Source organism: Gorilla gorilla, chromosome Y (genome assembly GCF_029281585.2).
Source record: "Gorilla gorilla gorilla isolate KB3781 chromosome Y, NHGRI_mGorGor1-v2.1_pri, whole genome shotgun sequence".
NCBI lineage: Eukaryota > Metazoa > Chordata > Mammalia > Primates > Hominidae > Gorilla > Gorilla gorilla.
Genome location: NC_073248.2, coordinates 45087543 through 45100519, shown reverse-complemented (window position 1 = coordinate 45100519; position 12977 = coordinate 45087543). Strand labels below are relative to the sequence as shown.

General features: G+C 38.2%; 1 pseudogene; it reads left to right on the top strand.

Annotated features, from left to right (window-relative positions):
• Nucleotides 1-12977, top strand: part of LOC129530390 (putative tyrosine-protein phosphatase TPTE) — a 67455-nt pseudogene that overhangs the window by 31404 nt on the left and 23074 nt on the right.

The window sequence follows — 12977 nt, the reverse complement described above, 5'->3', positions numbered from 1 at the left end:
CAATGGAAGATCTGTGTGTCTTCTCAATTCAGGACTATTCAGTTGCAGCATAGGAACTTGAATGGATTTTCAGCTGACTCCATTTGAGTTTCAATTTATTAACCTCTAGTAGTTATTTCTGAGTCCCAAGGATCCCACAGAGACCTCTTCTTATCCTAGAATCCCACAGAATGAGGTCAGTGCTTTGTAGATCTCAGATCTTCTGAGTCAGAGGGCTGCAAAGCACCTTGGGAGTTCCCACCATCACTGGTGCCCAGAAATCTCGGATTTTCTGTGGTATTTAAGATAAGAAATAAATTCTAAGAACAGGGGAACTTCAGACTGAGGCCATCGCAAATACATGGCATACAGTTAGAACTAGTGGAGACTTAAGAACTCCATGGCAGTTTAATGGTCATTGTGTTGGATAATTTAATATGTTATTTGATTATCCGGAGTATTAGCTCTTTTCTGTCAACCTCAATCTTAAAAGGTTTTTTTTCTGTGAAAATGGAGTCTGATCATGTATAAATTAATTTTTTTGTATGTTATATGAAATCTATAATAATGTTTGTAATAGTGATGATTTTGACTCTTAGAACGTATTATTGCTATGTCATTTCCATCTTCTGGAAGGCAGTCTTTCTATAGAAATCCAATCGAGGTAAGGGTCTTTATCTGACAAATACTCATTTCTTAGTGAATGTAGACTGTGTAGTCATAAGTTTAATACTGACCCAGATATGGCAGTATTCTTTTAAAAATGTACTCTTTCAAGGAAAAAAATCATAATGGATTGATAGCAGTTACAATTGTGCCAGTGGTTACAAACCACCCCAAAACTTACTGGCCTATAACCGCAACTATTTATTTGGCTCATGATACTGTGGTTTGTGAATTTGGTATGGGCTTAACTGTCCCATTTAGGTGCTTGCAGAAAGGATTTCCTGTCTCAGCTAAGCTCATTCATGTGTCAGTGGGCAGCTACTGGGTCATCTGAGGACTGGCTAGTCTAAAATGACTTGGCTACCCTCAACTGACAGAACCACTGCATGCTAAATGCACCCCCCAAGGCCCAAGGCCCATCCCATCTGGCACCCACTGCTGCCAACAGCCCCACCCCCTTCACCAGCAGAGCCACCATTTGCTGCATGCACTTCTAAGGCACTGAGGACTGGCCTGCCTGGTGCCCGCCCTGCTGTTGGCAATACCCCACAACTAACAAAGCCACTGCAGCTAGCATGCATGTGCCTAAGGCCTGAGAACTAATCTGAATGATGGCTCTCACACCAAGAAAAGCCATACCACTGTCTCCACAAACACTCACCATCAGGCCACTGAGGCACTCACAGACACCACTGAATGCTGATTACAGCCAAAAAAGTCACCTGAAGACTCTATTACTGCACCCACCCAGAACCAAAGTCAAAGCACCCTACTCAATGAACACTATAGGAGACAACTATTGGAAAAAGTATTTGTCTGTGAAAACTCCCTAACATTGGAAGAGGCAACTGTTCCCCCAGATGTGCAAAAATCAGTTCAGGGCCACAAGAAACGTGAAAAGCAAGGAAACATTACACCTCCAAAGAAACACCATAATTCCCCATTAACAGACCCTAAATTTAAAGAGTATATCAAATGGCTAAGAAGGAATTCAAAATAATGATCTTAAGGAAACTATGAGATAGAGAATACAGATAGACAAATCAATGAAATTAGAAAAACAATTTATGATCTTATGAGAAATTCAACAAGGATATATATATATCATTAAAAACCAGACAGAGATTGTGGAGCTGAAGAATTTAAGGAATAAAATAAAAATACAATCAAGAGTCCATGTGAAGTGGTTTACACCTTTTATCCCAGCACTTTGGGAGGCCATGGCAGTGGACCACTTGAGATCAGGAGTTCAAGACAAGCCTGATTAACATGGCGAAATCCTGTCTCTAAAAAATACAAAAATTAGTTGGGTTTGGTGATGCATGCCTGCCATCCAAGCTACTTGGGAGGCTGAGACACGAGAATTGCTTGAATCCAGGAGGTGGAGGTTGCAGTGAGCCAAGATTGTGCCACTGCACTCCAGCCTGGGTGGCAGAGTGATACCCTATCTCAAAAAAAAAAAAAGAAATAACAATCAAGAGCTTTAAAAACAGACATGGGAGAGATATGGCCAAAATCTAGGAAGCTCAAAGGTTCTCAAATAGATTCAACCCAAAAAGGTCTTCTCTGAGGTGCATAGTAGTCAAACTGTCAAAAGTCAAAAAGAGGTAATATTCATCACGTGCGGTGTCTCACACCTATAATCCCAGCACTTTGGGAGGCTGAGGCCGGTGGATCACTTGAGGCCAGGAGTTCAAGGCGAGCATGGCCAACATGAAGAAACCACATTTCTAGTAATAATACAAAAAAATTACCTGGGTGTGGTGGCATGAACCTGTAGTTCCAGTTACTTGGGAGGCTGAATCACGAGAATTGCTTAAACCCAAGAGGTTGGAGGTTGCAGTGGGCCAAGATCACACCACTGCACTACTGCCTGGGTGACAGAGCAAGACTGTATCCAAAAAAAAAAAAAAAAAGGAAATGTTAAAAACAGCAAGAAAAAAGCATCAAGTCACATATAAGGGAAACTCCATTTGATTAGCAGTGGATTTCCCAGTGGAAACTTTACAGGTCAGTAGACAATAAGATGGGATGATATATTCAAAGTACTGAAGGAAAAAAAAAAAAACAACTGTCAACCAAGAATACTATACCTAGTAGAGCTATCCCCTAGAAATGAGGGAGAAATAAAGTATTTCCTATACAAGCAAAAACTGAAGGAATTCATTCCCACTAGACTGGCCTTACAAGGACTGCTTAAGGTGGTTCTACATCTGGAAGCAAGAGGATGATTACCATTGTCAAAACACACAAACGTGTAAAACTCACCTGTAGTGCAGATATACACATGAAAAAGAGAAAGGAATCAAACTTTGTCACTACAGAAAGTGACCAAACCACAAAGATTAAAAAAAAAAGGTGAAGAAAAGAACAAAGGATATACAAAACAACCAGAAAAAAATGAACAAAATGACAGGATAAAACCTAATCTATTAATAGTAACCTTGAATGTAATGTAAACAGATCAAATTCCCAATTAAAAGATACAGAGTTGGCTGCCAAGATTTAAAAAAAAAAAAAAAAAGACCAAACTGTATGCTGCCTACAAGAAACTAACTTCACCTGTAAAGGGTCATACAGACTGGAAGTGAAGGGATAGAAGAAGATATTCCAGGCAAACAGAAAACAAAAGCGAGCAGAGGTAGCCATACTTATCTGATAAAAACAGACTTTAAGTCAAACTGTATGAAGAGACAAAGAAGGTCATTTTATAATAATAAAGAGATCAACTTAGCAGTAAGATAGAATAATTGTAAATATGTATGTACCCTACACTAGAGCACTCAGATAAACAAGGCAAATATTTTTAGTTCTGAAGGGAAAGATAGACTCCAATGCAGTAACAGTTGGGGCCTTTAGCACCCCACTCTTAACCACTGGACAGATCATCTAGACAGAAAATCAACAAAGAAATATCAGATTTAAGCTTACAGATAGGAATAAGTTCTGGTGTTCTGTAGTGCTGTAGGGTGACTACAGTTAACAATAATTTATTGTATATTTTTAAATAGAGAGGATGTTGAGTGTTCCCAACACAAAGAATGATAAGTATTTGAGGTGATGGATATGCTGATTATCCTGATTTGATCATTACACATTGTGTACAAGTATTGAGATATCCCTCTCTACCTTATAAATATGAACAAGTATTATGTGTCAATTAAAAATATTTTTAAAGAATGAAGGAAACAGATTTTTTAAATGAAAGGAAAGAAAATTACCTGACTTGGCTGAATGGCCCCATGTGGTCTCTCGTTCTCCAGTAGGCTACTTCAGGCCTGTTCACATGATGGCAGAGGCAAGAGTCCCAGGAGCAGCAACAAAACAATGCAAATCCTCTTCAGGCCCAGGCTCAAAATTATATATTAATTCTACCCCATTTTATTGGATAATGCAAATTATACTACCAGTCTGGATTCAAGGAGTAGAAAATAAACTCCAACTCTTGATGGAAGGAATTATAAAGAATTGTGGCCGTTTTTGATAGTCTACCATAGGGAAGAAAGATGGGGATGCCATAACCCAAAATGTGTTTTCTTAGGTTGAGATCCTAAATTATAGTCGGGGCATATTACTTTAGGCTATTTGGATGACTAAATTAATTTCAAACATATAATGCTGTTTACTGTGAAATGCCAGCTGAAAGGATCATTGTTTAATTTTATGTAATTTACAATACTTATTATATCTCAATAAAAGTGTAACTATCGAGGGCTGGTATCAGTTGCCGAGAGGTGGAAGGAGTACCTCTCTGCAGTGTGTTAGCTCAGTTCTGAACAGGACAGGGCTGCAAGTTCAGCTACTTCCCAGAAAATGTCCTGGTTACCTGGCCTGAGTCATCATCCCATGACTAGAGAACATGGACGGATTGTTTTATCAAGAAACTAGTGATAAACCAAGGGCTATAGGAATTAAGAACTAGGGCTAAAAAAGAAATGTTTAGGGTGATGCAAGATGGCCAATTAGAAGCAGCTGCATTCTGCAGTGCTCATAAAGAAGAATGAAAAGGGGCGAAGGAATTCAGCACCTTCAATTGAGATAACCAGGTTCTCACATTGGGACTGACTGGATGAACAGGTCGACCAATGGAGAATGAAGACAAGCAGGCAGAGGGTGCGACGGCCCAGCCGGGGGCGGCATGGAGCCAAAGGAACCCCCACTCCCAGCCAAGGGAAGCAGTGAGTGAGTGTGCAGTCCTGCCCGGGAAAGCGTGTTTCTCTCATGGATCTTTGCAAGCCGTGGATCAAGAGATCCCCTTGTGAGCCCATGCCACCAGGGCTGTGGGTCTGATACACAGACCTGTATGGAGTCTGGGCACATCAGCTGCTCAGGCACACACAGAAACCCAGGAGTTTTACACACTCTAGCCCCGGGGATCTTCAGCACAGTGGGAAATCTGTCCATACGTATCTCTGGGAAGGGGGCTGAATCCAGGGAGCCAGGCAGCATCATTCTGCAGGCCCCGTTTCCTTGGCACCTCACAAGTTAAGACCCACTGGCTTGGAATCCTAGCCTGCCAACAGCAGCAGGTTGGAATCCACCTCAGATGGGTCTGAGTTCCCAGGGAGGTGGGGAGAGGCAGCCAGCATCACTGTGGTTCATAGACTCAGCCACTCCAGCCTGCCAGCTATGGAGAATACAGACAGTCTGGACAAGGAAGAGTTCCCCACGACACAGCACAGCTGGCTTGCCAGATCATAACCAGACTGCCTCTTTAAGCAGGACCCCAATCCATTCCTCCTCACTGGGCAGGAATCCCTGTAGGGGCTTTAACCACTCCAGCAATGGTTCTATGGACAGAGCTTTGATCTCTCCCTGAAATGGAGCTCCTGGTGGGAGGGGCAGCTGCCACCTCTGCAGTTTGGTCAACTCAGCCACTCCAACCTGCTGGCTTTGGAGAATACAGGTGGTCCGGAGGAGGAAGGATCCCCCACAGTGCAGCACACCTGCTCTACCCCAAAGCAGCCAGACTGCTTTTTTGGATGGGTCCCTGATCCCATGCCTCCTGACTGGGTGAGAATGCCCAACAGGGGTCTCCAGCCACCTCTTGCAGGTATGTGCGGGCTGGCTACAGGTCAGTATCCCCCTGTGATGGAGCTTCCAAAGGAAGGAGCTGGCTGTCATCTTTGCTGTTTCTCAGCCTTCGCTGGTAATATCTCCTTCAGAGTCTATGAGGAACTTAAATTTACAAGAAAAACACAACCCCATTAAAAAGTGGGCAGAGGATCTGAACAGACACTTCCCAAAAGAGACTTGCGTGCAGTCAACAAAAATATGAAAAAAAAACTCAACATCACTGATCATTAAAGAAATGCAAACAAAACCACAATGAGATGCCATCTCATGCCAGTCAGAATGGCTACTATTAAAAAGCCAAAAAATAACAGATGCTGGGAAGGTTGCAGAGAAAAAGAAATGCTGTTGATGGGTGAGTAAATTAGTTCAACCCATGTGGAAGACAGTGTGGCAATTCCTCAAAGACCTAGAGGCAGAAATACCATCAGACCCAGCAATCCCATTATGGGGTATATACCCAAAGGAATATAAATCATTGTCTTATAAAAATACATGCATGCACACATGTGTTCATTGCAGCAGTATTCACAAGAGCAAAGACATGGAATCAACCTAAATGCCAGTCGAAGATAGATTAAAGAAAATATGATACATAGAGCGGGACATCTGGCTTCTGAGCGGGAACCTTTGTAGGGCCAGTGATGAAAGAGAGAATTAAATATGGGTGATGCTGAGAAAGGCAAGAAAATTTTTGTTCAGAAGTGTGCCCAGTGCCACACCATGGAAAAGGGAAGCAAGCACAAGACTGAGCCTAATCTCCATGGTCTCTTCAGGTGGAAGACAGGTCAGGCCATTGGATTATCTTAACATAGAGATTGATAAGAACAAAGCCATCACCTGGGGGGAGGATACACCTGAAGTATATAAAACTATTTATCCTTGCCTCCCCCACTATGCAGATTCAGAGTGTTCATCTTTTTGACTTATTATTTCCTCTTAACAGAGATAGCCAGTTTAATAAATGGATGACTTTGATACCTTCATTTTATTTTTCTCAATATTAAGCCAGTAAACATTGCTCTGAGGGTACCATACTAATCAGTTTTAAAATTTTGTGTCATTTTTGTTGTTGCACAGAGATATATACGTATGTGTGTGTATGTTTCAGAAAGATGTATTTACTGAAAGTTGGATTCATATAGTGGTATTGATTGTATTTTAAATTATAACTACTATTTGTTTTTCATTTTAAAGGTTATACATATATACATATATATATACACACACACTTATAGGTACACATATATTTTCATTTAAAAAAATAAAGAGAACAAATGAGCCAAAAAAGTCTCCATATTGTTACCAGTTATTTAAAATTTGACATGTTTATCTTTTTCTATCACACATACACGCAATCATACTATATACTTTTTGCATTTATTTGTTTACATAGTGCTTAGACTGTAATATGCAGATCACTCTCTAAAGATGTATCTATTCAGAATTAAATTTAAAAAAGAACGAATATGAATTAGATTTAAACAAGAACCATATTAACTGTGAATTAATGATTTAGAACAAATTACTTAAAGTTAGTTAACCAGCCAATTTACTTATCTGATAGCTTTAAAAGTGTGTATTTACAATAGAGACTCATCTGAGTAGCCAAACATACTTGTGGACTATTTGAAAAATCACAGTGGATTAGAACTTGAAATTTGCATACCCTCTTATTCCCTGAATCTCCCCTAGAAGATGCTAGTGAGAGACAAATTAATAAAAGTAATAACCATTTTAGGTTCCCCCTAGGAAATAGCTTATGTTGGTGCCATGTAAATATGTAAGATATGTGTTTGTCTTTTTTAGGAAGTAGTGCAGTTTCTAGATAAGAAACACCGAAACCGCTATCGAGTCTACAATCTATGCAGTATGTACATTACTCTGTATTTTGCTACTGTAGATAGAAAACAGATTACTGCACGTAAGAAGGTGATTTTGTTTTTTAGATTGCATTTAATCATAAGTATTTGGTAGTGGCAAGGAATGAATTTAAAAATCCCCATCTTGGACTGGCACCATTTAGTAGAAGGAGTTAGCCCAGCAGCACAAAGTACCATATGAAGGATGTGGCTTTGGCAGGACCAATGAGGCTGCAGTGGAAGCAAACCATTTTAGGGAAGATCTGTTCTAGCGATATTAGGTTTAGGAAAATCTTTCTGTTTTTCTTGCCAGATTGCGCTATGAGGACATAGACAATTTAACAAGTTAGTCTTCTGACCCATCAGCAGTGGCATGTGATGAGAGCAAGGCTCTAGATGGGAAAAAAGCAAAAAACTGCAGAAAATAGGTTGTAACCCAGTTTAATACCCTGTCTCTCTTGATTTTTTTTCCTCTACCTGTATACTCAATAGACATTTTCAGGGGGCAAACATTTTGGTCAGCTACATTTGCCTTGTGTGGTTTCTAACTACCCTGAAATAATATAATGAATAGTCTGCTAGAAAGTTAAAAATTATACCTATTAAACAAAAATAAGTTGAGTTTAGGTTATATGAGATGGATAACCCACTACCATCCTTACATTTTTGAAACACTTGTGTTTATTTTAGAGTGGCAGGAGCAACTTGGAAAGCTCTTTTTGAAGATAGATAAGGAATTCTAATAAGATATGTTAACTTATTCATAACTTCCTCATTTATCATGTTATTCCCTATAGAGATATGACATACATATTATTTGTTTTAGGTGAAAGAGCTTATGATCCTAAGCACTTCCATAATAGGGTTGTTAGAATCATGATTGATGATCATAATGTCCCCACTCTACAGTAAGTTTTATGCTAAATTGACCATCAGAAGAGGGCTAAATATGTTGGGCTTGATTTTTTCAAAATATTTTAACTAAAAATCTTAAACTTGAAATCTGTCAGATGGTGGTTTTCACCAAGGAAGTAAATGAGTGGATGGCTCAAGATCTTGAAAACATCGTAGCGATTCACTGTAAAGGGGGCACAGGTAATAATATTTTCCTTTTTATTTCTCCATTTCTAAAGATATGTAAATATACATAAAGTACAAGAACAAGATACGTATTGCTATTAATATGTATTAATAATTGTTATCATTTTTAAATATTAGCTCCAAGACTGAAAGAAGGGAAGGAGAAAGGAAAGAGGAGAGGAGGAAGGGTAGGAGATAGGGAGAGGATAAGGAAGGGAAGAAAGTAGGAAAAAAGAACTAAGGAAGGTTGAGCATATTTTCCCTTGTTTTCCTAGTATTTGGATTTCTTTATTTTTGGTTTGCCAGTTTATATCTCTCAAAATACAAACAGTCTTTAATTTTAGAATATCAGAGTACTTTCATTTAAGGCTGATCTTTTTTATTTTTAAATTAACAAATAAAAAACCAATATATTTATGGTGTACAACATGATGTTTTGATATACGTAAACATTGTGAAATGGCTAAATCAAGCTAATTAACATATGCATTACTTCTCATATTTTTGTGTGAGAACATTTAAAATCTACTGTCTCAGCAATTTTCAAATATACATGATTATTAACTGTGGTCACTATGTTGTACAATAAATTTCCTGAACTTATTCTTCCTGTCTAACTGAAATTTTGCATCCTTTCATCAACATCTCAGGCTGGGCACAGTGGCTCACACCTGTAATCCCAGCACTTTGGGAGGATTAGGCAGGTGGATCACATGGTGAAGCCCCATCTCTACTAAAAATTACAAAACATTAGCCAGGTGTGGTGGCATGCACCTGTAGTCCCAGCTACTCAGGAGGCTGAGGCAGAAGAATCGCTTGAACCTGGGAGGCAGAGGTTGCAGTGAGCTGAGATCGCACCATTGCACTCCAGCCCGACCAACAAAAACAAAACTCCATCTAAAAAAATAACAATAATCATAAAGTAAAAACCAACATCTTCACAATCCCCCAAGTTTTGTCTCCCCAGCCCCTGGTAACCACCATTCTACTCTCTGCTTCTATGAATTTGACTTTTTTAGATTCCACAAATAAGCAAGACATGCAGTATTTGTCTTTCTACGCCTGGCTTATTTCACTTAGCATAATGTTCTCCAGGTTCGTCCATATTATCTCGAGTGACAGGATCTCCTCTAAGGCTGAATAGTATGCCTTTAATTATATATACCATATATTATTTATCCATTCATCCACTGATGACATTTAGATTGACTCCATAGCTTGGGTATTATGAATAATGCTGCAGTGAACATGGGAGTGCAGATTTCATTTCCTTTGGATATATACCCAGAAGTGGAATCTCCAAATCATATGGTAGTTCTATTTTTGGTTTTTTGAGGAATCTCAGTGCTGTTTTCCACAATAACTACTAATTTACATTCACACCAACAGTGTACAAGGGGGTTCCCTTTTCTCTTCATCCTCACCAACTCTTCTTTTGTCTTTTTGTTAATGACCATCCTAACAGGTGTGAGGATATCTCTTTGTGGTTTTAATTTGCTTTTCCCTGATGATTAATGATGTTTAGCATTTTCTCATTATACCTCTTGGCCATTTGTGTGTCTTCTGTTGAGAGGTATCTTTTCAGGTTCTTTGCCCATTTTCTAGAGAAGTAACTTGTTCTCTTGCTATTGTGTTGTCTGAATTCCTTTTTTAAAAAATCTGTTAACCTATTATGGAATGTATGCTTTGTAGATATTTCTCCCATTCTGTAGGTTGTCTCTTTACTCTATAAATATTTCCTTTGCTGTGCAAAAGCATTTTAGTTTGATACAGTATCATTTGTCTACTTTTTCTTTTGTTGCCTATGCTTTTCAGTCATATCCAAAAATATCTTGGCCCAGACCAATGTCAAGAAGATTTTCACCTATCTTTTCTTCTAGTAGTTTTCCAATTTCATGTTTCACAGTTAAGCATTTACTTTGAGATGATTTTTGTATATTGGGTGAGATAGGTTGCAATTTCATTTTTCTGCAAGTGGATATTCAGTTTCCCCAGTATCGTTTATTGAAGAGACTGTCCTTTCCCCATCTTGGATTCTTGGCACCTTTGTTGAATATCAGCTGAGTATAAATGCATGGATTTTTTCTGGGCTTTGTATTCTGTTCCATTGGTCTGTATGTCTGTTTTTGTTCCAGTAATATTTAAGGTTGTTCTTAAACTTTGTGAGAACCTTTTAGATTAAGGGAGCCAACAGAGATGCTATATCAAAAATTATACTGGAATTTTTATAGTGTAATGATATGAAGAAGTTGACATTGGTGGGGTGAAAATGGGGAAAAAAAGCCATTTGTAAATCCAACCAATTTAAGTTTAGTTAGATTTTCTCTCTTTCAGGTTTAGGCTTTAAATAATCATCTAAGCATATTTCACAAATCTTGACAAACATAAATAATTACATTTTTAGTGGGCTCTAAATCAATTTTTATATCAAATTCCAGGAAAACATAGCACCATCAACTGACTTACATAATTCAGTAAAATCAAGTTTTAGTCTTATTGACTAGTTTCAAACCCATTAGTTAAAATACAAGTTCTGTGTTTAGCTGTATATTAGTTAATATACAGGTTCTGTGTTTAGCTCTACAGGTTGGAATATTGTATATAAACTGGCAATTTACAGTACCATAGTTAAGAATATAGAGGTTGAATCATTTGAAATTGCCACCATCTTTTGCTTTAAAAATGGCGATTTCACATTGTCCAACCAATTGTCCAATTGCTATTAAAGAAGTTAGCATCAGTTTTCTATTAACTAATGCTAATTCCTTGCTTGAAGGAAAACAATCATTTCAAATTTGACTTTTTTTCTTTTTTGCTGAGAGGGGGTTTACATTATTCTGTGTTCACATAATATTTTGTTGATTTTGTTAAAGGTTGTTTAGAGGGCTAATATTCAGCTGGTATGTACAAGAGCAGCCTCTTTTTTATGTGTTCATTCATATTAGTCTTGCTGTCTTCTGGTTGGTTGCTGCCTGCAGGTTACCAGTAGTATCGTGATAGTCAAAGTATTTTATATTGATTTATAGGAGTTCTTTAAAGAATCTGAATGCCAATTTTTCTTAGTATTGTAATTATATTCTCCCCACATGTTGCCTTTTAAATTTGATTGTGATTTATTTTGTTGTACAAAAGTTTGTAAATTTTTGTTTTGTTTTGAGACATGATCTCGTTGTGTCACTCAGGCTGGAGTGCAGTGGCACGATCTCGGCTCGTTGCAGCCTGAACCTCCCGGGGTTCAAGCGATCCTCCCATCTCAGCCCCTCTGAGTAAGTGGGACTACAGGTGAGCATCACCATGCCTGGCTAATTTTTGTATTTTTTATAGAGACAGGGTCTCACTGTGTTGTCCAAACTGGTCTCGAACTCCTGGACTCAAGTGATCCACCCACCTCAGCTTCCCAAAGTGCCGGGATTACAGGCATGAGCCGTCATGCCTGGAGAGAAGTTTGTAATTTTGAATATAGTAAAATTTGTTTTTCTATGTGTGTGTATATATTTCACGCTTTTCTGTCATGTTTATGAAATTCGCCCCCCTATACTGATGTAGTAAAGATATTCCACATTTCTTCAAAATTATTCAAGTTCCATTTTCAATATTTGGGTCTTTAATCTAACTGGAAGTTGGGGAAAGTGTCTTTTTCATACAGATAGCCAATTGTCCTAACACCATCAATTGCGTGCTGTTTTGTTCCCCATTAATTTGTAATCCCTCTCAGTAATATACCAAGTTTCTATAAATATTCAAAACTGCTCCTAAGTTCTCTCTACCACACTTTTGTAATTATTGTAGCTTTATAATGTGGTTTGATAAAGGCATAATTGTCTTGCTCTTCTTGGAACTTTATTATTACATTCAATTTTAAAATCATTTTGTGAAGTGCCATAATAAAACACTTTTAGGATTTTTATTGGAACTACATTGAATTTATAGATTAACTTGAGAGAAGTGACAACTTTGCGATATTGAGTTGTACATGTGACTCATCTTGTTCATTCTTTAATAATATTTTATACTTTTTTTATCATGTCTTTGCACAACTTTTCAAATATTCATTCTTGCACAAATTGTGACTGAAAATGGAATCTCTTTTTTTCTATTACATTTGGGTTGTTTCCAATTATTATTGTGATAAATTATGTTTTTTTTTTTTTTGTTTTGAGATTAAGTCTCACTCTGTCACCCAGGCTGGAGTGCAGTGACGTGATCTCAGTTCATTGCAACCTCTGCCTCCTGGGTTCAAGCAATTCTCATGCCTGAGCCTCCAGAGTAGCTGGGATTACCAGCGTCCACCACCACACCCAGCTAATTTTGTATTTT